The sequence below is a fragment of the Pongo abelii genome, chromosome 1 (assembly GCF_028885655.2).
Source record: "Pongo abelii isolate AG06213 chromosome 1, NHGRI_mPonAbe1-v2.0_pri, whole genome shotgun sequence".
Lineage (NCBI taxonomy): Eukaryota > Metazoa > Chordata > Mammalia > Primates > Hominidae > Pongo > Pongo abelii.
The window spans coordinates 13,649,248-13,671,278 of record NC_071985.2 but is presented as its reverse complement, the minus strand read 5'-3'; the positions used below and the strand labels follow the sequence as shown (position 1 = coordinate 13,671,278).

General features: G+C 48.7%; 1 protein-coding gene across 3 annotated transcripts in view; it reads right to left on the bottom strand.

Annotated features, from left to right (window-relative positions):
* GNG4 (G protein subunit gamma 4) overlaps positions 1-22,031 on the bottom strand; it is a 105,851-nt gene that overhangs the window by 46,591 nt on the left and 37,229 nt on the right. For 2 of the 3 annotated variants that reach the window (XM_054547767.2, NM_001135506.1), the window contains 1 exon segment: positions 3,540-3,651. The exons of the other annotated variant lie outside the window; for it this stretch is intronic. The gene's annotated coding sequence lies outside the window, so the exon portion shown is untranslated. 3 annotated transcript variants of the gene reach the window in all.

Below are 22,031 nucleotides of genomic sequence, written 5' to 3'. Positions count from 1 at the left end.
GGAATGTGCTTATGCACACAGGTTGCACCGGGGGTTTCTTAAGATGCAGCAGGGAACCCGTTGTAGGGGTCTGTGGGACCCCCAGCAGGGAAATAAAGGAAAATCTTGAGTTCCTTCAAGGGGAATTCCAAGCTAGCACCAAGTTAGCCCTGAGAAGTAAATAAGTGACTTGATAAGCAAGAAGGTAATAGTAGCTTAAAATAGCCAAGGAAGCTAAAATTATGAGGTTTGGTTTCCCTATAGAAACTAAAGATAACATCTTAGCATATGTCTCTGAGTTGTTTTTTAGAAACCCGGCCCCCAACGGAATGAATCTGCTGGCACACAGACCTCAGATGAGGGGGAACTGAGGACTCAACTCTGACCTCCGCTTTTGGTTCTAAATTTCTTCCTGGGCCAGGTGCAGTGGCAGGTGGATCATTTGACATCAGGAGTTCGAGGCCAGCCTGGCCAATATGATGAAACCCCGTCTCCACTAAAAATACAAAAAAAAATTAGCCAGGCCTGGTGGCACGCGCCTGTAATCCCAGCTACTCAGGAAGCTGAGGCAAGAGAATCACTTGAACCCGGGAGGCACAGGTTGCAGTGAGCCAAGATCACGCCACTGCACTCCAGCCTGGGTGAGAGAATGAGACTCTTAGCTCTCAATAAATAAATTTCTTCCTGAGGGTCCTGGAGGGAGCCCTGCCCAGAAGCCAGAGCTAACTTTTTTTGCTGACTCCAACATTTTAAACAAAGCTTTTCCCTAACTGATTGCAAATCAGATCTTTAAATCTATCCACGACCTGTAAGCCCTGGCTTCAAGATACCCGCCCTTTTCAGTCAAAACCACTGTGCAACTGCCATGTGTCGATTTTACAATCTTACCTTAATTTCTTTCCTGAAATGCACCCCCGACTTTAAAAACCCTTACCTGCAAGCTACCGGTCACGATTTGAGCATGAGCCGCCAGGTCCTCCTTGCTTGGTGCCCAGCAATTAAACACCCTCCTTTCTTCCACTGCAAAACCTCAGTGTGGATATCTGGTCTTACAACACTGGGCAAGCACACCCCGGTTTGCTCTGTAACAATTTTTTTTTTTTTTTTTGAGATGGAGTCTTGCTCTTTTACCCAGGCTGGGAGTGCAGTGGCACAATCTCTTGTAGCTGCAACCTCCACCTCCCAGGTTCAAGCGATTCTCCTGCCTCAGCTGCCTGAGTAGTTGGGATTACAGGTGTGTACCACCACGCCCGGCTAGTTCTTGTATTTTTAGTAGAGATGGGGGTTTCACCATGTTGGCCAGGCTCGTCTCGGAGCCCTGACCTCAGGTGATCCACCCGTCTTGGCCTCCCACAGTGCTGGAATTACAGGCATGAGCTCCTACATCCGATCATGCTCTGGAATATTCTGATGGGCTGCACCTTGCAGCACACAACTCAGTAAATGCAAAGTTGGGGCTGGGAGACCAATGCAAGGCGGTTTCATCCCCAGTGCTTCTGATCTGACTTGACTCAGGGCACACCATTTAGAATTTCTGGAAGACGGATGTCATTGTGCCTTTGCAGCCATCCTCCGTAACTACAGCTTCTGCCCCTGAGCATGATAAGTATCTGTAGCCAGAATACTGCAGGCGGCCTTCCCGGACAATGCCCAAAAGACAGCTGTGTGCGGAATTGGCAGGTTCTTGGTCTCACCGACTTCAAGAATAAGCCACAGACCCTCGCGGTCAGTGTTACGGTTCTTCATTCTTAAAGGCAGTGTGTCCGCAGTTTGTTTCCTTCTGATATTCGGATGAGTTCAGTGTTTCTCTTTTCTGGTGGGTTCGTGGTCTCACTGGCTCAGGAGTGAAGCTGCAGACCTTCCTGGTGAGTGTTACAACTCTTAAGACTACACCCCTGGAGTTGTTTCTCCCGGTGGGTTTGTGGTCTCGCTGGCTTCAGGAGTGAAGCTGCAGACCTCTGCGGTCAGCGTTACAGCTCATAAAGGCAGTGTGAACCCAAAGAGTGAGCAGCAGCAGAACTTATTGCAAAGAGCAAAAAAACAAATCGTCTACAACCAGGATGGTGACCCCAGCAGATTGCCACAGCTAGTTTGGGCAGCCTGCTTTTATTCTCTTATCTGGCCCCACCCACATCCTGCTGATTGGTCCATTTTACAGAGAGCCGATTGGTCTGTTTTACAGAGAGCTGATTGGTCCGTTTTACAGAGAGCTGATTGGTCCATTTTGACAGGGTGCTGATTGGTGCGTTTACAATCCCAGAGCTAGACACAAAAGTTCTCCATGTCCCCACTAGATTAGCTAGATACAGAGGGTCCACAAAAAGGTTCTCCAAGTCCCCACCAGAGTAGCTAGATACAGAGTGTCGATTGGTGCATTCACAAACCCTGAGCTAGACACAGGGTGCTGATTGGTGTGTTTAAAAACCTTGAGCTAGATACAGAGTGCCGATTGGTGTATTTACAATCCCTTAGCTAGACATAAAGGTTCTCCAAGTCCCCACCAGACTCAGGAGCCCAGCTGGCTTCACCCAGTGGATCCCGCACCGGGGCCGCAGGTGGAGCTGCCTGCCAGTCCCATGCCATGCACCCGCATTCCTCAACCCTTGGGTGGTCGATGGGACTGGGCGCGTGGAGCAGGGGGCGGCAATCGTCCGGGAGGCTCGGGCGGCACAGGAGCCCTCAGCCGTTGGGAGGCTTAGGCATGGGGGGCTGCAAGTCCCAAGCCCTGCCCCACGGGGAGGCAGTTAAAGCCCAGCAGGAAGTCGAGCACAGCAGCTGCTGGCCCAGGTGCTAAGCCCCTCACTGCCCACGGCTCTCAGCCGGCCGACCGCTGGGAGTGCGGGGCCTGCCGAGCCCACGCCCACTGGGAACTCACGCTGGCCCGCAAGTACCGCACGCAGCCGGGGTTCCCACCCACACCTCTCCCTCCACACCTCCCCGCAAGCTGAGGGAGCCAGCTCCAGCCTTGGCCAGCCCAGGAAGGGGCTCCCACAGTACAGCGGCGGGCTGAAGGGCTCCTCAAGTGCTGCCAAAGTGGGAGCCCAAGCAGAGGAGGCACCGAAAGCGAGCGAGGGCTGCAAGGGCTGCCAGCACGATGTCACCTCTCACAGCTATCCCTGAGCCTGAAGGGACCCAGCAGCTTAAACTGAGGGTGGGGAGGAAGTGAGTGGTCGACCTCCTTTCATCCTTGCTGAACAAGGAAGCTCACCGCAATAGCATCTCTTTTCCCACAGGGAAGCACACAGCACGGTTCCCCAGCCAAGGCCCAGCAGCCCTCGGGGATGGCTCACTTCTCCTTCCCTGCTCCCCCAACAGGGGCACATCCACTCACATAGGGGATAACAGGAGGTGGCGAAAGGTTTCTAAGGGCCCTGTGTCTGCCGTGGAGGGTGGGAGAAGGGGACAGGACAGTGATGATTGCTAGAAGAAAATGATGCTGTGAGGACCTGGCCACTATCAAGGATCCTGAGAACTGAGTCTCACCGCGGCCCACACACACGCTCCTGGCGAAGACACCTGCTGTCCCCCTGCCCCTGCACAGGGTAAGTCACTCTCCTTACCTGCTGAGAGGCAGCCGTGTGACAGGCCTGGGCAAGGGACAGAGGCTGGCGGTGGCAGCAGCGGTCAGTCGTCAGATGAGAGGCGAATTCAGAGCTGCTGCTTTGAGGTCACCTGAAAGCACAACCAGAGACATGTCTAGAGGTGTGGGGACTCCCTGGCATTGCTCCCAGCGTCCCCATCCACCCTGTCCCATGGTTCCCCTCTCCTCAAGCTCAGCAGCCTTCCCCCAAAGCCTGAGGACTCCATATCAGACCTTGGGGAGATGGGGAGCTCGAGGCAGACAGAGAACCCTCAGATCTGACCCAGAGGAGACTGGAAACACAACTTCAGGGCCACAGGCCACCCCGGGCCTCACCAGACTGCTCCCCTGGCCCCCACAAACCTTCATGCCCAGTCACTCTGCCCCCCAACACAAGCAGGCCCAGCTCCAGCCAAACCTATGCCAAATGGAAACGGTCACGTGTTTTCTTCATATAAAAATATACACCTGGGGCCAGGGCGTGGTGGCTCATGCCTGTAATCCCAGCACTTTGGGAGGCCGAGGCGGGCGGATCACGAGGTCAGGAGATCGAGACCATCTTGGCCAACTGGGTGAAACCCCGTCTCTACTAAAAAATACAAAAAATTAGCCAGGCGTGATGGTGGGCGCCTGTAGTCCCAGCTACTTGGGAGGCTGAGGCAGGAGAATGGTGTGAACCCGGGAGGCGGAGCTTGCGGTGAGCCAAGATCGCGCCACTGCACTCCAGCCTGGGTGACAGAGCGAGACTCTGTCTCAAAAACAAAAACAAAACAAAACAAAACTATATATATATATACACACACACACACACCTGGCCAGGCGCAGGGGCTCATGCCTGTAATCCCAGCATTTTGGGAGGCTGAGGTGGGCAGATCAACTGAGGTGGGGAGTTTGAGACCAGCCTGACAAACATGGAGAAACCCTGTCTCTACTAAAAATACAAAATTAGCCAGGTGTGGTGGCACATGCCTGTAATCCCAGCTAGTTGGGAAGCTGAGGCGGGAGAATCATTTGAACCCGGGAGGCAGATGTTGTGGTGAGCCGAGATCACGCCATTGCACTCCAGCCTGGGCAGCAAGAGCAAAAAACAAACAAAACAAAACAAAAAACCACCTATTATCAAAAAATGTGCAGATAAAGAAAATTACAACAAAGAAAATAAGGACCAGTGATAATGCCTTTTCCCAGAGATGACTATGGTTAGCCTGTTGATGTATAATATACTTACATGCATTACAAATTTGATTTCAACCAAAGGACATTTAGCACAGAAGAGATCAGACAACTCGAAAGCTCTCTTTTTTTATATTTATTTTTTGAGATAGGGTCTCGCTTTGTTGCCCAGGCTAGAGTGCAGTGGCACAATCACAGCTCACTGTAGCCTTGAACTGGTCTCAAACGAGCCTGCCACCTGAGCCTCCTGTGTAGCTGGGACTACAGGCGTCCACTACCATGCCTGGCTAACTTTTACTTTTTTTTTTTATTTTGTAGAGACGGAGTTTCACTATGTTGCCCAGGCTGGTCTTGAACTCCTAGGCTCAAGGGATCCTCCCACCTACGGCCTCCCAAAGTGCTGGGATTACAGCCATGAGCCACTGTGCCCGGCCTTTGAAAGGCTTCTTACAGCCCATTGAAGGCTCATAACCCTGTTCGCCTCCCCTTTGCAGCCATCCTTCCTAACTGACTTCTCCAGGACAGTCTCTCCAGGATGGCTGACTCTGGGGTAATGAGTTCATTCCCCAAGGGTTTTCCGAATGCTCTGCCCTACAGCATCCATCTCCGAGGGATTCTAATGAACTTGGAGCAAAGCTAAAAGCCCGACAAGAATAAGCTGACAGACCTGTTTGCTCCCCTGGCTAAAATGGAATCCAAATTCATTTTGGCCTCAACTTCAGGGGAGATGGTTTGAAGTTGTGCTTGGTGCATTTTTCTCAGCCTGTGCTATGGTCTGAATGTTTATGTCCCCCCCCCAAATTCTTATATTGAAATCCAAAGCCCCAAGGTGATGCTATTAGGAGGTGGGACCTCTGAGAGGTGGTTAAGTCATGAGGATGGAGCTCTTATGAATGGGACTCATGACCTTGTAAAGAGCTCTGACAGAGATCCAGGAATGCTTTATGTTTTAGTTTTTTTATTATTATTATTTGTTTGCTTTGTGTGTGTGTGTGTGTGTGTGTGTGTGTGTGTATATATATATATATATTTTTTTTTTTTTTTCAGATGGAGTCTGACTCTGTAGCCCAGGCTGGAGTGCAATGGTGCGATCTCAGCTCACTGCAAGCTCCGCCTCCCAGATTCAAGTGATTCTCCTGCCTCAGCCTCCCAGGTAGGTGGGATTACAGGTGCCCACCACCACACCTGGCTAATTTTTTTTTCTATTTTGTAGAGACAGGGTTTCACCATGTTGACCAGGCTAATCTTGAACTCCTGACCTCAGGTGATCCACTCACCTCCCAAAGTGCTGGGATTACAGGCGTGAACCACTGCACCCGGACTTGGTTTTGTATTTTAATATAATAGTGCTTCTTCTACTTTTCCACCACATTCTGGGGAAAACAGAACCACTGAAGCAACTGGCTTCCCTGACTCTGGCTACCCAAGACCCCACCCAGAGGGCTGAGGTGCTAGATCAAGGCAGAGTACCTGTAGGCTGCACCCTACACTCCCCAGCCCACTGTGGGGAAGCTGTTCTCTACCATCGGTTCCCCAAATTTGGTTGGGATCAGAATCCTCTGGGAATGTAAGGAGACTAAGGCCCTGCTCTACCCACCTCCATGACCTTAGAGTTCTGTCTTAGCTCTCTTGGAGATTCTGATAAAACCACTGCTCTATAGGCAACCAGAGCTTTTCAGACTTTGCTGTACATCTGAACCACTGGGGGGACTTTTAAGGATCCTGATTCCAGCTGGGTGCAGTGACTCATGTCTGTAATCCCAGTGCTTTGGGAGTCTGCAGCGGGAGGATTGTTTGAGCCCAGGAGTTCAAGACCAGCCTGGGCAGCACAGTAAGACCCCATCGCTACAAAAAATTTAAAAATTATCTGGGTGTGGTGGCACATGCCTGTGATCCCAGCTATTCAGGAGGCTGAGGCAGGAGGATCTCCTGAGCCTGGAATTTTGAGGCTGCAGTGAGCTGTAATCATGCTACTGCACTCCAGCCCGGGCAACAGAGACCCTTTCTCAAAAAACCCCAAAAATATAAAATTAAAAAAATAAAGATCTTGATACCGAAGTCAAACCGCAGGCCCTTTAAGCCACAATCTCTGGGGGAGGGCTGAGGCATCAGTGGAGGTTGAAGCTTCCCAGGTGATTTTTTTTTTGAGACAGGCTCACTCTGTTGCCCAGGCTGGAGTGCCGTGGTGTGATCTCGGCTCACTGCAACCTCCGACTCCCAGGTTCAAGTGACTCTCCTGCCTCATCCTCCCAAGTACCTGGGATTACAGGTGCATACCACCATGCCTAGCTTAATTTTTGTATTTTTAGTAGAGATGGGGTTTCACCATGTTGGTCAGGCTGGTCTTGAACCCCTGACCTCAAGTGATCCGCCTGCCTTGGCCTCCCAAAGTGCTGGGATTACAGTCGTGAGCCACCACACCCGGCTTTCCCAGGTGATTTTAATGTGCAGCCGCATTTGAGACACACTGCTCAAGTCTGCATCTAGTTGGAGCATCCCATACTTTGGTGTGTATGTCGTGAAACCCGTATCTCAGGCTCTCACTCAACAGGACTGGCTGGGACCTCAGGGAGGCTGCATGCTGTTACTCACAGCCTGGTGGGAGACATCAGCTTCAGTATCCCCTGGAGCTCGTTAGCAATGCAGAATCTCAGGTCCTACCCAAACCTACGAAGTCAAATATGCGGGTTTTTTTGTTGTTGTTGTTTGTTTTTTTTTGAGACAGAGTCTCGCTTTGTTGCCCAGGCTGGAGTGCAGTGATGCGATCTTGGTTCACTGCAACCGCCGCCTCCCGGGTTCAAGCGAGTCTCTTGCCTCAGCCTCCCGAGTAGCTGGGATTACAGGCGTGAGCCAACATGCCTGGCTAATTTTTGTGTTTTTAGTAGAGACAGAGTTTCACCATGTTGGCCAGGCTGATAACAAACTCTGACCTCAAGTGATCCGCCCGCCTTGGCCTCCCAAAGTGCTGGGGTTACATGTGTGAGGCATTGCGCCCAGCCGAATCTGCGTTTTAACCCAGGTGATTCAGGTTTACGTTAGAGTTTAAAAAGTTCTGAGTTAGACCAGCAGGGCCCAGTCCTGCCTTATGCAGGGTCCAAGATGAAGAGCCTGGCTGAAGACACATGAGTCAGTCGCAACAGTGGTGGACAGCAGAGTTGCTGTTCTCCTGACCCTTAATGTTATTCACAGCCCCATCAGCTTTTTAGATTCCTCTTTTAGATGACTTACTAACTCTAGAAGCTCTTTGAGAGGCCACACATCAGAAAAGACACTGTCAGTTTCTCCTTGTCCTCCTGGCATTTGCATAGCATCTTCCATCCAATGCTTGAAACGTATTTCAGATGTCAACCCACCAGCCTACCCCAGGAAGTGATTTTAGACACCTTCCCTGTATCATTGCTATTTCTCAAAATAACACAGGTTGTTGGAGCTGAAGGGAATTTAGCTCTTGACTGGATTCCTTTATCTGGTTGCGGAAGAAAGCTGTTTTTTTTTTTTTTTTTAAGATAGGCAGAGTCTCACACTGTCACCCAGGCTGGAGTGCAGTGGCATGATCTTGGCACACCACAACTTCCACCTCCTGGGTTCAAGAAATTGTCCTGCCTCAGTCACTCAAGTAGCTGCGATTACAGGCATGTGCCACCATGCCCAGCTAATTTTTATATTTTTAGTAGATATGGAGTTTCAACATATTGGCCAGGCTGGTCTTGAACCCCTGACCTCAAGTGATCTGCCCACCTTGGCCTCCCAAAGTGTTGGGATTACAGACATGAGCCATGGCGCCTGGCTTTGTGTGTGTGTGTGTGTGTGTGTGTGTGTGTAAGAGAGAGGGTCTTGCTCTGTCACCCAGGCCGGAGTGCAGTGGTGCAATCATAGCTTACTGCAGCCTTAATCTCCTGGGCTCAAGTGATCCTCCAACCTCAGCGTCTGGAGTAGTTAGGACTACACCCAGCTAATTTTTAAACTTTTTGTACAGACAGGATCTCACTGTATTGCCCAGGCTAGTTTTGAACTCCTGGCTCAAAGGATCCTCCCACCTTGGCATCCCAAAGCACTGGGATTACAGGCATTAGCCATCGCTCCTGGCTAAAAGCTACTTTTTAATAGCACTAAATGTTACCATGATGTTTTCAAAAGCTTTTCTTCCCTCTCAAAAGAAGAAAATATATTCATCTTCGAACAAATTGCTGTGTTTCATTGTGAGGTAGTGGGAAGGCCCACTGCCTGGCCATGAGCTAACTGGGAGCCCCTCAAGGGCAGAGGCCTTGTTTTTTTTAGCTTCTGTGCCCCCATTGCCAAGATAGGGTGGGCGCGCCATAGCCAGTCCATATAAACGTGACTCTCTTATGCATGAAAGAATAAACTGAGGCTTCAACCGTGACTTTAATTCCCCATGGCTACTGCTGTTTCAGTTCTTAAATGGAGCTAAATTAGCTCTAGGTGGTGAAGGGTAATGACCGAGAGCCTTGCAGATGTACTGATGGCTCCAACAACTTCCTTACTTTGAGAAATAGTGATGATACAGGGAAGGTGTCTAAAACCCCTTGTTAGGGTACGGGGTAGGTTGGTGGGCTGACATCTGAAATACATTCCAAGCAATGGATGAAAGATGGGGCTACCAGAATTAATTGAATCATCTAAAAGAGGAGCCCCCTAGTGCTGCTCGGCTTTGAGGCACAGGCGTGAGGTCTCTGCTCTCACAGAGCTTACTGTCTGGTGAGGGGTGCCATGGACTGCTGGAATCACCATGCTGATTGATGAATATTCTTATGAGGGAGGCGCCCGGCTCTCAGTGTATAACCAAAGAACTTGACCTGGACTGTAGCATCTATGTTGCTTTCTATGATAGATTCTGAAGCCATAAGATAGAATGAGACTTGCCCGCCCTCAAAGAGCTCAGGTGCTGAGGGAGAGATGTATAAATAAGCAATGATCATATTGTCATGGGTGTATGTGGGCTGGCTGTCCACAGAATCCATGCTCCCCTTCCTCTCACAGGAATGTCATGGTGGCAGGGCAGGTGGCCCCTGGATAGATTTTCCCCAGGGTCGCTTGCAGCTACGTGTGGCTTTGTAACTCACGTCTTGCCAGTGGAGATGCTGATGATGAATGAGTGGAAATGATGGGTGCCGCTTCCAGGCCTGGGCTTTCAAATCCCATTTGGGGACCTTTGAGCTCTTTCCCATCACACGTGGATGTGTCCATAGCTTAACTTCAACAAGGGCAGGCGAGGACAGTGGCCTGAGTGGTGCCTCCAGGTGTGATCCCTGGACCGGAGGCATCAATGTCCCCGGGGAGCGTGTCAGAAATGCAAATGCTTGGGCCCACTCAGACCTACCGAATAGAAGCTCTGGGGCCAGGCACAGTGGTTCATGCCTATAATCCCAGCACTTTGGGAGGCCGAGGCGGGCGGATCACCTGAGGTCAGGAGTTTGAGACCAGCCTGGCCAACATAATGAAACCCTGTCTCTACTAAAAATACAAAAATTAGCCAGGCATGGTGGCGGGTGCCTATAATTCCAGCTACTCAAGAGGCTGAGGCAGAAGAATCACTTGAACCCACGAGGCGGAGATTGCAGTGAGCTGAGATCGCACCATTGCACTCTAGCCTGGTCGACAGAGCGAGACTCTGTCTCAACAACAACAACAAAAAAGAAGCTCTGGGCATGGGAAGGGGCTTAACAAGGCCTCCAGGTGGTTCTGATGCTCAAGAGAATCTGAGAAACACAGTCCTGGGGGATGAGAGAGAAATAAAACAGAAGGAACCCATGTCCCCAAATTCCCCCTGGAGCTGAGCGGCCCCGTTAGCCTGGCTTCTTACTTCTGGGCTTGTATGAGAAAGTGAAATACATTTCCACACTCTTTAAGTCACTATGCTGCTGGGTCTCTTTGTCACAGCAGCTTTGCATCTCACTAACTGATACAGTATTTCAACAGAGGTTAGTATACCAGATGGCCGCCTTGAAAATGCTGTTAAACCTGAGACAGAAGTATTCATTTAAGAGCTTCTATTTGGGAAACTCAATACAATGAGGCGCTCAGGTCTAACAAGGATTCCACCTAGTGAAACTATGTTTATTTCTAGGGTCTAACATTTTACCCTAAAATTCTGTTAGATGCTAGGCCCACAAGATAGCACTGCTTTTGCACCAACGTTCAGGCTGGGTTCTCCTAGCATTCAGCGTGAACATTGATAAGATTTCCCCCTTTCAGCTGTAAGATAAATTGGCTTTGAATTGTCACAAGAATTTCACTGGTTGACATCTTGGCATTTCCCCAAGAATGGAGGTCACGTTTGCTTCCACACAGGGATCTAAAAGGGAGGGGAGGGCTGGGTGTGGTTGCTCACGCCTGTAATCCCAGCACTTTGGGAGGTGGGCAAATCACTTGAAGTCAGGAGTTCCAGATCAGCCTGGCCAACAAAGTGAAACCCTGTCTCTACTAAAAATACAAAAATTAGCCAGGTGTGGTGGCAGGTGCCTGTAGTCCCAGCTACTCGGGAGGCCAAGGCAGGAGAATCGCTTGAGTCCGGAGAATCGCTGGAATCTGGGAGGTGGAGGTTGCAGTGAGCAGAGATTTCGCCACTTGCACTCCAGCCTGGACAACAGAGCGAGACTCTGTCTCAATAATAATAATAATAATAATAATAATAATAATAATAAAAGGCAGAGGAAGTCCCAATTCACCTGGACGTCATAATCGCTGTGGCAGCAAAGGGCACAGCCTTTCTATCTGTACACATGGATGTGTAAGGTGGCATTTTAGCACCACATGACCAATTCTGCTGTTTCTCAGTCATCCTAGGCTGGAGCTGAATGTCCTGACCCCTGAAGGGAGCGCAGGGAATGAGGTGTCCTCCCACCCAGACACCCAGGGCTCTATGTTTGCAGTAGGAACACGGTCCCCCTCGCAGGGGGATGACTCTTCCCCACTCCGACTTCAACCACTTTGCAAATTAAATACTGTGATAGGCAAGGCAAGCTTGATACATTTTACAGTATGGGTCTCAATTACTCAATTTACATCTTGAGTGCCTGATAGCATCCGGCTGATCTAATAACACCTAATCACACAGATGCTAAACAAGTCCAGGGATTCGAAGCTTTGGGCATGGCATGGGTTGTAATGGACTTGAGAGACAACCACAGTTTCTTAGGAAGAGCACGCGGGGTCTGAACAACGCTGGGGCCTGCTGGTCACCTGTCACCTTATCTGGTCCTTATTAAGGTCAAGAAAATTAGAGAAGGTTGGCAGACCAGCGGTTATACTTAAGGACATTTGACTAATTAGTGCAGAATAAACAACAGAAAGAGAAACTAGATCCACCTTCCGTGGGACCCTTCACGCTATCCACTCCCTCACCTAGCTGGCCACCCAGACGCTCCCGGACCATTGCTTCGGCCTTGCAGGTAGAAACCAAAACTCTTAATCAACAGGAGAAGATGTTAGAAGTCTACTCGTGGCCTGAGGCTTTTACATCAGCCCTCACTGACTGCGATGTTAATTCTTTCTGACTGCTGGGTTATTCAAGTTACTCAAACCGGACCACGGTGTTGATCGGCATGTATGGAGGAACACAAACCCGTGTCCGGTGTGTCTGTACAGTCTATAAACCTTACAGTCTAGAATGAATTCATTTTCATTCAAGTCTTACCGCAGCTCTACTGAAGTGGGCAGATCACTGCACAGGGGACGAAAAGGCAGTTGAGCGATGGCGTGGCTGGGCCACGTCTCAGCTTCCTAGAGCCGCGGGAACAAATTACTACAAATCGTGTGGTTCTAAGCAACAAAAATTTATTCTCTCACAGCTCCGGAGGCTGGAAGTCCAAAATCAAGGTGTTGGCAGGGTCACGCTCCCTCGGAAGGCTCTAGGGGAAAATCCTTCTTCCTCATCTTTTCCTATCATCTGGTGACCTCTGATAACACTCGACATTCAATCCTTGATTTGTAGACATCACTCCAATCTCTGACCCCATCTTCACATAACCCACTTCTCTGTGTCTCACTGTGTCATCTTTGCTCCTTATAAAGATACCAGCCATTGGTCTTAGGTCCCACTTTAATCCAGTATGACCTCAACTTAATCATATTTGCAAAGACCCACTTTCCAAATAAAGTCACATTCTGAAGTTCTGGGTATATATGAATTCTGGGGGTAAACTCTGAACTCAGTATAGTCAGGAACCCAGAAATGTGGCCACAAGTCTGTGCTCACTACTACAAAGAATCAGATTTTGTTGTTGTTGTTCTTTGTAATACCTACAAGAAATGCCTCTCTGAGAATTGTATGGTGTTTCATGGCTGTGGGAAAGGAATGTATCTCAGGGTGATGGGAGCATGAACTGAGAAGCAGAATTTATAACCTATACTCACCTCAATTTTTTTCATTTGTAAAATGAGAAAATTGAGATCCAGCCAGCTAAGTCATTTGTCCAAAGCCATTAAATAGCTAATAAGTAGCAAAAATAAGGTGAGAACCCCATATCATTCATTCATTCATTAAACACATACTATGTCAGGCATCTCAATGAAGAAATGAGGAAGTGGGTGGAGGTGGAATATGATTCCTGCCTTTTTTTTTTTTTTTTTAAATGGAGTCTCACTGTGTTGCCCAGGCTGGAGTGCAGTGGCACGATCCCGGCTCACTACAACCTCCGCCTCCCAGGTTCAAGCGATTCTCTTGCCTTAGCCTCCCAAGTAGCTAGGATTACAGGCATGCGCCACCACGCCCAGCTAATATTTGTATTTTTAGTCGAGATGGCTAGGCTGGTCTCGAACTCCTGACCTCAGGTGGTCCACCCACCTTGGCCTCCCAAAGTGCTGAGATTACAGATGTGAGCCACCGTGCCTGGCCCATGATTCCTGCCTTCTATTTATGTGGAGACAAAACTAACAGCAGCAAACTCAACGATCAAATCAAGGTGCTACCACAGAGGTCAGTAAAGGGTAGAGGGGCCAAGAAGGAGATGATCGATTCAGGTAAGGAGAAGGTTAGGAACGGCTTTATACTTAATTTGAGCCTGGGAAGATGAATGGGACCCACTAGGCACTGTGATCAGAGAGGGGGAGTTCCAGGCAGAAGTCCCACGCAAGTGTGGTGTTGCAGCATGGGTGAAGACGGAGCAACTGAGAACCAGCCTGGCACTTTCGGGAAACTCTGGGTGGTCCCTTATTCCTGGAGCCCAGAAGGTCAGGGAGCAGACCAGGAAGGGCCTTGAGTGCCACCGTAAGAGTGTGGGACTGGTATCTTGTAGGCAGGTGTCATCAAATGAAGGGTTATTTAACACAGAAGCAAAAAGATTGCTGTTACATTTTATTTTTTTGGTTGAGAGTGGGGGGGTCTCACTGTGTTGCCCAGGCTGGTCTTGAACTCTTGGGCTTAAGTGATCCTCTGGCCTCAGCCTCCCAAGTAGCTGGGATTATAGGCGTACCACCATGCTCTGCTGTTACATTCTAGAAAGGTCACTTCAACCTAGTGTGGAGAATGGATCAGAGGTGAACAAGATAAACAAGCAGACCGAGGTGGGCAGATCATGAAGTCAGGAGTTTGAGACCAGCCTGGCCTGAACATAGTGAAACCCCATCTCTATTAAAAAATACAAAAAATTAGCCAGGCATGGTGGCATGCACCTGTAACCCCAGCTACTGGGGAGGCTGAGGAAGAAGAATCGCTTGAACCCGGGAGGCAGAGGTTGCAGTGAGCTGAGATCGTGCCACTGAACTTCAGCCTGGGCGACACAGCGAGACTCTGTCTAAAAAAAAAAAAAAAAAAATCAAGCAGACCAATGAGGAAACCACGGGAGTGTAGATAGTAGCTCTGGTAGGGAGATGGGGTGGAGAGCCAGGTGGTGAGGGTGGAAGAGACGGGGATGTGGCTGGGATCTGGATGCTGGGGAGGAGGGAAAGGAAGGCATACCTGGGCTGACCACCAGGGAGATGGTGCTGTGCTGTTCAGCACGCTTAGGAAAAGAGCAAGTGGAATGGGGTGCAGAGTTCACATAGGGCCAGGCTGAACTTAGGAGGCCTTTGGAAAACTGAGAAGCACATGGCCAGCAGACAGGAGGACTGAGGACTGATAGAGATGGAATTCACAGGGAGTTTGGGCTGAAGACGGAGCTGGGCAACTCATGACTTGCAGGGGCAGTGGAAGTCCTGGCTGTGGGAGGCTCATGGGCAAGGGGGAGCACGGGTCAGAAGGCTGGGCTGTGTGCAAAGCCTTGGCCCAAAGCAGCATGGGGGGGAGAGCAGAGGAAGGAAGCCCCATGCTCACTTCTCCAGTAGCTTCCTCTCTCCCTCCCTCCCTCCCTCCCTTCCTTCCCTCCCTCCCTTCCTTCCCTCCCTCCCTCTCTCTCTCCTTCCTTCCTTTCTTTTCTCTTTCCTTCTTTTTTTGAGATGGAGTCTCACTCCATCACCCAGGCTGGAGTGCAGTGGCATGATCTCAGCTCATTGCAACCTCCGCCTTCCGGGTTGATGCAATTCTCCTGCCTCAGCCTCCCAAGTAGCTGGGATTACAGGCACGTACCACCACACCCAGCTAATTGTTTTTTGGTGTTTTTTTTTTGTATTTTTAGTAGAAATGGGGTTTCACCATGTTGGCCAAGCTGGTCTTGAACTCCTGACCTCAAATGATCCCCCTGCCTCGGCCTCCCACAGTGCTGGGATGACAGGCATAAGCCACCACGCCCAGCCCTGAAGGTTTCTTTCTATGTTCTTCAATCTGCACTTTTCAGATTTGTGGAGGTAAAAGATTACTTAGTGTCAATAAAACTAATAAATTATTCTTTCCAGACCAAATATTGAAATCGTGCTAAATGGAGAAGTGACAGATGAGCTATGGTGTCACCACCGACATCAGATTTCGCAGCACAGATGGACAGTGTGTTGTTCAATGAGGTTGCTGGCCATCGCCACTGGGTGCAACGTGGGACCTACTCTCAGGAGGCAGCCGCCTACAGCGGAAACCATGCAGACAAGTGGTTCTGTGAATTATCTGAAGCAAATGCATTGTACTTCACAGACTCTGTAGTAGAAAACCACCAGCATGAATTTAGTGGGTCACGCGCTTTGATCAGGGAGAATGAGTTCGTGGCAGTTCATCCATCCACGCCTCCCAGCCTGACTCTCTTTCATGCCATCCCATCAGCATGGTTTTTCAGTCATCTTGCTAGGGTTAGGGTGCAGCCTCCAACTTCAGAGCAGAGCCACAAGAGCAGCTGTCATGAGGCCAGCCTCCCTGCCTCTCTCCTGGAGGGTTTCTGCTGCCCAGCACAGGGCCCAGCTCCCTCCCCTCACTTTGGTCCATTCTGATGTGGGACTTCGAGGCTGTCCAAGAAAGATGAGGTGACTCCATCCTCTGGGACCAGCTGCAGGAAATGCTGTTTCTTTCTTTCTTTTTCTTTTTTTTTTTTGAGACGGAATCTCACTCTGTTGCCCAGGCGACAAGATCGTGCAGTGGCGTGATCTTGGCTCACTGCAACCTCTGCCTCCTGGGCTCAAGCGATTCTCCTGCCTCAGCCTCCTGAGTTGCTGGGACTACAGGCGCATGCCACCATGCCCAGCTAATTTTTGTATTTTTACTGGAGACAGGGTTTGACCATGTTGGCCAGGATGGTCTCGAACTCCTGACCTCATGATCCACCCACCTCGGCCTCCCAAAGTGCTGGGATTACAGGTGTGAGCCACAGCGCCTGGCCAGGAAATGCTGTTTCTAAAGGCTGCTGCCAGCTGCTGCCAACTATGTTTTATCGCTTACCATTTCCTTTTTAAAAAATACCAAATTCACATTGAAATGCTTGAATTAAAAAAGTATTGAGGTTAAATTCACTTACAATAAAATTAATCATTTTAAAATGAACAACTCAGTGACATTTAGTACATTCACAATGTTGTGCAACCACCAACACTATTTAGTCCCAAAGCACTTCCACACCTTCAGAATGAAACCTCATTCCATTAGCAGTTCTCTTCACTTCTTGCTCCTCCCAGATCCTAGCGACCAACAGTCTGCTTTCTGTCTCTACAGATTTACCTATTCTGGACATTTCACATAAATAAAATCACAAAATACGCAGTCTTTTGTGACTGGATTCTTCCTTTGTTTTCTTTTTTACTTATTTACTTATTTATTTATTTATTTATTTTGAGACAGAGTCTCACTCTGTCACCCAGGCTGAAGTGCAGTGGTGCGATCTCAGCTCACTGCAACCTCCGCCTCCTAGGTTCAAGTAATTCTCCTCCTCAGCCTCCTGAGTAGCTGGGATTACAGGGGCCCACCATCACGCCCAGCTAATTTTTGTATTTTTAGTAGAGACGGGGTTTTGCCATTTTGGCCAGGCTGATCTCGAACTCCTGAGCTGAGGTGATCCACCCGTCTCGACCTCCTAAACTGCTGGGATTACAGGTATGAGCCACTGTCTCTGGCTCCTCAAATTTTTGTTGTTGTTGTTAAATAGAGACAGGGGTCTCACATTGCTGTCTAGGCTTGTCTCAAACACCTGGCTCCAAGCGATCTTCTTACCTTGGCATCCCAAAGTGCTGTGATTATAAGCATGAGCCACCTTGCCTGGCCAGCTTTTTTCACTTAGCGTAATGTTTTCAGGATTCATGCATGTTGTAGCATGTATCAGTATTTCATTCCCTTTTATGGCTGAAGAGTATTCCGTGATGCAGGTGTACCACATTTAGTTTATCCGCCCATCTGCTAATAGACATTTGGGCTGTTTCCATCTTTTGGCTATTGTGAATAATGCCGCCACGAACATGTATTTGAGTACCTATTTTGAACCATTTTACATTCTCATCAGCAATAGCTCCAATTTCTTCACATCCTTGCCAATATATGTTATTTTCCACTTTTTGGGTTATAGCCATCCTCGTGGGTGTGAAGCAGTACCCTCTCTTGGTTGTGATTCGCATTTGCCTAATGACTAATGGTGTGGAGCATCTTTTCATATGCTTGTTGGCATCATTTACTTAAAAAAAAAGTCTTAACATTAAATGTTTTGAATTTTGTAACAATTCAAGTTTTCAGAAAGGTTGCAAGTATAGCATAAAGAAAAGTTTCCTGGCCGGGTGCAGTGGCTCACACCTGTAATCCTAGCACTTTGAGAGGCCAAGGCAGGCAGATCACTTGAGCTCAGGAGTTTGAGACTAGCCTGGACAACATGGTGAAACCCCATCTCTACAAAAAAATTAGCCGGGTGTGGCGGCACACACTTGTAGTGCCAGCTACTTGGGAGGCTGAGGCATGAGAATTGCTTGAACCCAGGAGGTGGAGGCTACAGTGAACCGAGATCACGTCATTGCACTCCAGCCTGAATGAGAGCGAGACCCTGTCTCAAAAAAAAAAAAAAAAAAAGAAAAAAGTTTCTTGAACCACTTGAATGGGAGATGTCAACCTAACTCCCTGTCAGCCCTGAATACTTTTCATTTCCTACACAGAAAGACATTCTCTTACGTAACCATGATACAGCCATCAAAGTCAGGAAACTATTATTGATACGTTACCATCATCTAATCCTCTAACCCTATTCAGATTTCAACAAATGTACCAGTAATGCCCTGCATAGTAGTAGAATTCAGCTGAGAATCACACGCCACATGTAGTTCTTATGTCTCTTTACCCTCTTCAGCCCTTCCTTGACTTTGATGACCCACAGCACCTTCCAAGATGACGGCCGTTATTTTGTAGAACACCGCTCAATTTGGGCTTCTTTTCTGTCTCCTCATAAGATGCTGGTATTATCCTTTGCCAGGAACATCACAGAAGACAAACTGCATTCTTCTCATTGCATCCTATCCAGTAGCCCAAGATGTCACCTTGTCCCCTTAATGATGTTCGTTGTCATCACGTGATTAAGGTGGTGTCTGCCAAGTTTCTTCACTGTAGAGCTACTTTTTATTTTTGTAATGAATAACAATTTGTGGAAAGATACCTTGAAACTGTCTAAACTTGTTCCTTATCAAACTTTCAATATATTCAATTATTGGCTGCTATTAGGAGGCACTCAGGGTTTTCTGTTTTATTCAGTAGGCTACAATTCATTACTAACAGTATTTATTTTGATGTATAAATTGTCCTAGATTTGGCCAGTGGGAGCCCCTTCAAGCGGGTTCCTGTGTCTTTCTCGAATGTCTTTATCATTTTTGATTAATTTCTGGCTTTCCTACTGTTGCCTATTCAAGGTGCTAGAATAAGGCTCCTGTTTTCAATCCCTACCAAACTGCTGGTTTCCTCTTTCTCTCACCCTGGCCATGAGTCTCTGTCAAGATAAAAAAAGCACTGCAAGAGGCTGGGCGTGGGGGCTCATGCCTGTAATCCCAACACTTTGGGAGGCTGAGGAGGGCGGATCACCTGAGGTCAGGAGTTCAGGACCAGCCTGGCTAACATGGCGAAACCCCATCTCTACTGAAAAAAATACAAAAATTAGCCAGGCATGGTGGCCCATGCCTGTAGTCCCAGCTACTCAGGAGGCTGAGGGAGGAGAATCACTTCAACCCAGGAGGCGGAGTTTGCAGTGAGCTGAAATAGTGCCACTGCACTCCAGCCTGGGTGGCAGAGCGAGACTTGGTCTCAAAAAAAAAAAAAAAAAAAAAAAGAAGCACTGCGAGAGATAAAATGTAGTTACCCACAGGGCAGAGATTCTCTCTCTCTCTTTTTTTTTTGAAACAGGGTTTCACTCTGTCACCCAGGCTGGAGTGAAGTGGCACCATCATGGCTCACTGCAGCCTCAACTTCCTGGGCTTAAGTGATCCTCCCACCTCAGCCTCCTGAGTAGCTGGGACTACAGGTGTGTGCCACCATGTTGGATTAATTTTTATTATTTTTTACTTTTTGTAGGGCAGGGTCTTGCCATGTTGCCCTGGATGGTCTGGAACTCCTGGGCTCAAGCAGTCCTCCCACTTTGCCTACCAATGTGCTGGGATTATATGTGTGGGCCATTGCGTCCTCCCTGGACAGAGATTCTTGAATATGTAGTGCCCAGCACCAGCAGGAAGTCAGTGAGTAGATCTGATCATTGGTTGGATGTATATCTGTGACTTAGGGTCCATAAAGATCTTTTGAAGAACTGGACACTAATCCTAACTTCGCATTAGACAATGTTGCCAAGCAGGTGGGTTGTTTTTTGCAAATTTGAGAAGGGGGAAAGAGCCCACTAACTTTCTGGGCAAATTTGGCAAATTACCAACCATTCTGGGTCTCAGTTTCAAGTGTTAACAGGGTTGCCTGAGCACTGCCTGTATATATGAAGAGGTGATAAAAAGATGAAGTATTGGCCAGGTGCGATGGCTCTTGCCTGTAATCCCAACACTTTGGGAGGTTGAGGTGGGAGGATCGCTTGAGTCCAGGAGTTCAAGAGCAGCCTAGGCAACACGGTAAGACCTCATCTCTACAAAAAATAAATAAAATTGGCCAGGTATGGTGGCGCATGCTTGTAGTCCCAGATACTCAGGAGGCTGAGGCATGAGAATTGCTTGAGCCCGGGAGGTTGAGGTTACAATGAGCTGAGATTGTGCCACTGCACTCCAGCCTGGGCGACGGAGTGAGACTTTGTCTCAAAAAAAAAAAAAAGAGGGAGAAAGAAAAAGAAAACAAAGTATTTACAAATATAAGGGTTGGCTCCTCATTGGTTATCAGATGGAAGACAGCCCCTCTTTAGCCCAGGACAACGTCGAACATGGACTAAACATTCAGACTCACAAGACGATGACAGAACGTGCTCTGATCTATTCAGAAGGATGGGGACAGAGGCCTTGGCTTGCCAGCAGAACAGTGCCAGGCTGCCTTGCGTGAGGAGTCCTGGAGAAGTTCTCACAGCAGAGTATGTAACATCCAGGAGTTATCTTAGCCCCGTGTGACGGTCATGGTGCAAGCAGACGGGGCCTTCACAGGGAGGTGCAGGGTCTGCGTGGGAAGATGCGCACCACAGGGCAGTATCTCAGGGATGTGCCTTTCACAAGCGTCACTGTCTTGGTTCACCTGGGCTGCTATAACAAAATACCATAAATTGGGTAGGTTTTTTGGAGACGGGGTCTCACTGTCACCCAGGCTGGAGTGCAGTGGTACGATCATGACTCATTGCAGCCTTGACCTCCCAGGCTCAAGTGATCCTCCTGCCCCAGCCTCCCAAGTATCTGGAACTACAGGTGCACGCCACTACGCCTGGCTAAGTTTTGTATTTTTAGTAAAGATGGGGTCTCGCTATGTTACCCAGGCTGGTCTTGAACCCCTGGGCTCAAGTGATCCACCCGCCTTGGCCTCCCAAAGTGCTGGGATCACAGGCATGAGCCATCATGCCCGTCCTGGGTAGCTTTTAAACCACAAAAATTTATTCTCACAGTTCCCTGAGCTTAGAAATTCAGGCTCAGGGTGCCAGCATGGTCAGGTTGTGACGAGGGCCCTTTTCTGGGCGGCAGACTGTTCACCTCTCACTGTGTCCTCACATGAGGGAAGGGGCGAACAAGCTCCTCAGGCTTCTTTTATAAGGGCACAAGTCCCATTCATGAGGGCTCTGCCTCCATGATCTAATCACCTCCTAAAGCACCAGTACTACTGCACTGGGGATGAGATTTCAACACAGAATTTTTTTTTGGAGGGGTGGGGGTGTCACAAACATTCAGACCATAGCAGTCACCAAAATGCTGAGAAGTTCAAAGCATGGTGTCTACATCAGATATTTAAATTCCATTCCTAGCTACTCCCAGTCCATATGTAATTCACCAGTCAGGGGCCATTTTTACCATAAGCAATATTGCCTGGCAATGTAGTTGACATATAGCATCTTAACTGGTTTACAGGGTGAGGCAGGCAGAATAATGGCTTCCCAAAGTTATCTGTGTCCTACTCCCCAGAACCTGTGAACATGATAATGGGGGTTTTAGGTTGCAGATGCAATTAATTAAGGTTGCTAACTAGCTGACCTTAAGACAGGCAGGTTATCATGGATTATCCTAGTGGACCCTGTGCAATCACAAGGGGCCTTGTAAGTGAAAGAGGAAGGCAGGAGAGTCGGTGTCAGTCAGAGAGAGAGATGAAGATGCTACACTGCTGGCTTTGAAGGTGGAAGGGGGCCACAAGTGAAGGGAAGTGTCCAGCCTCTAGAAGCTGGAAAAGGCAAGAAGGATTTTCTCCTGGTGTTTCCTGAAGAAACACAGCTCTGCCAACAGCTTGGTTTTAGCCTACTGAGATTCATTTTGGACATCTGACCTCTAGAACTGTAAGATAATAAATTGGTGTTAAGTCACTAAGCATGTGGTAATTTGCTACAGCAGCAATACAGGGTAACAGAGCTAGGTGGCT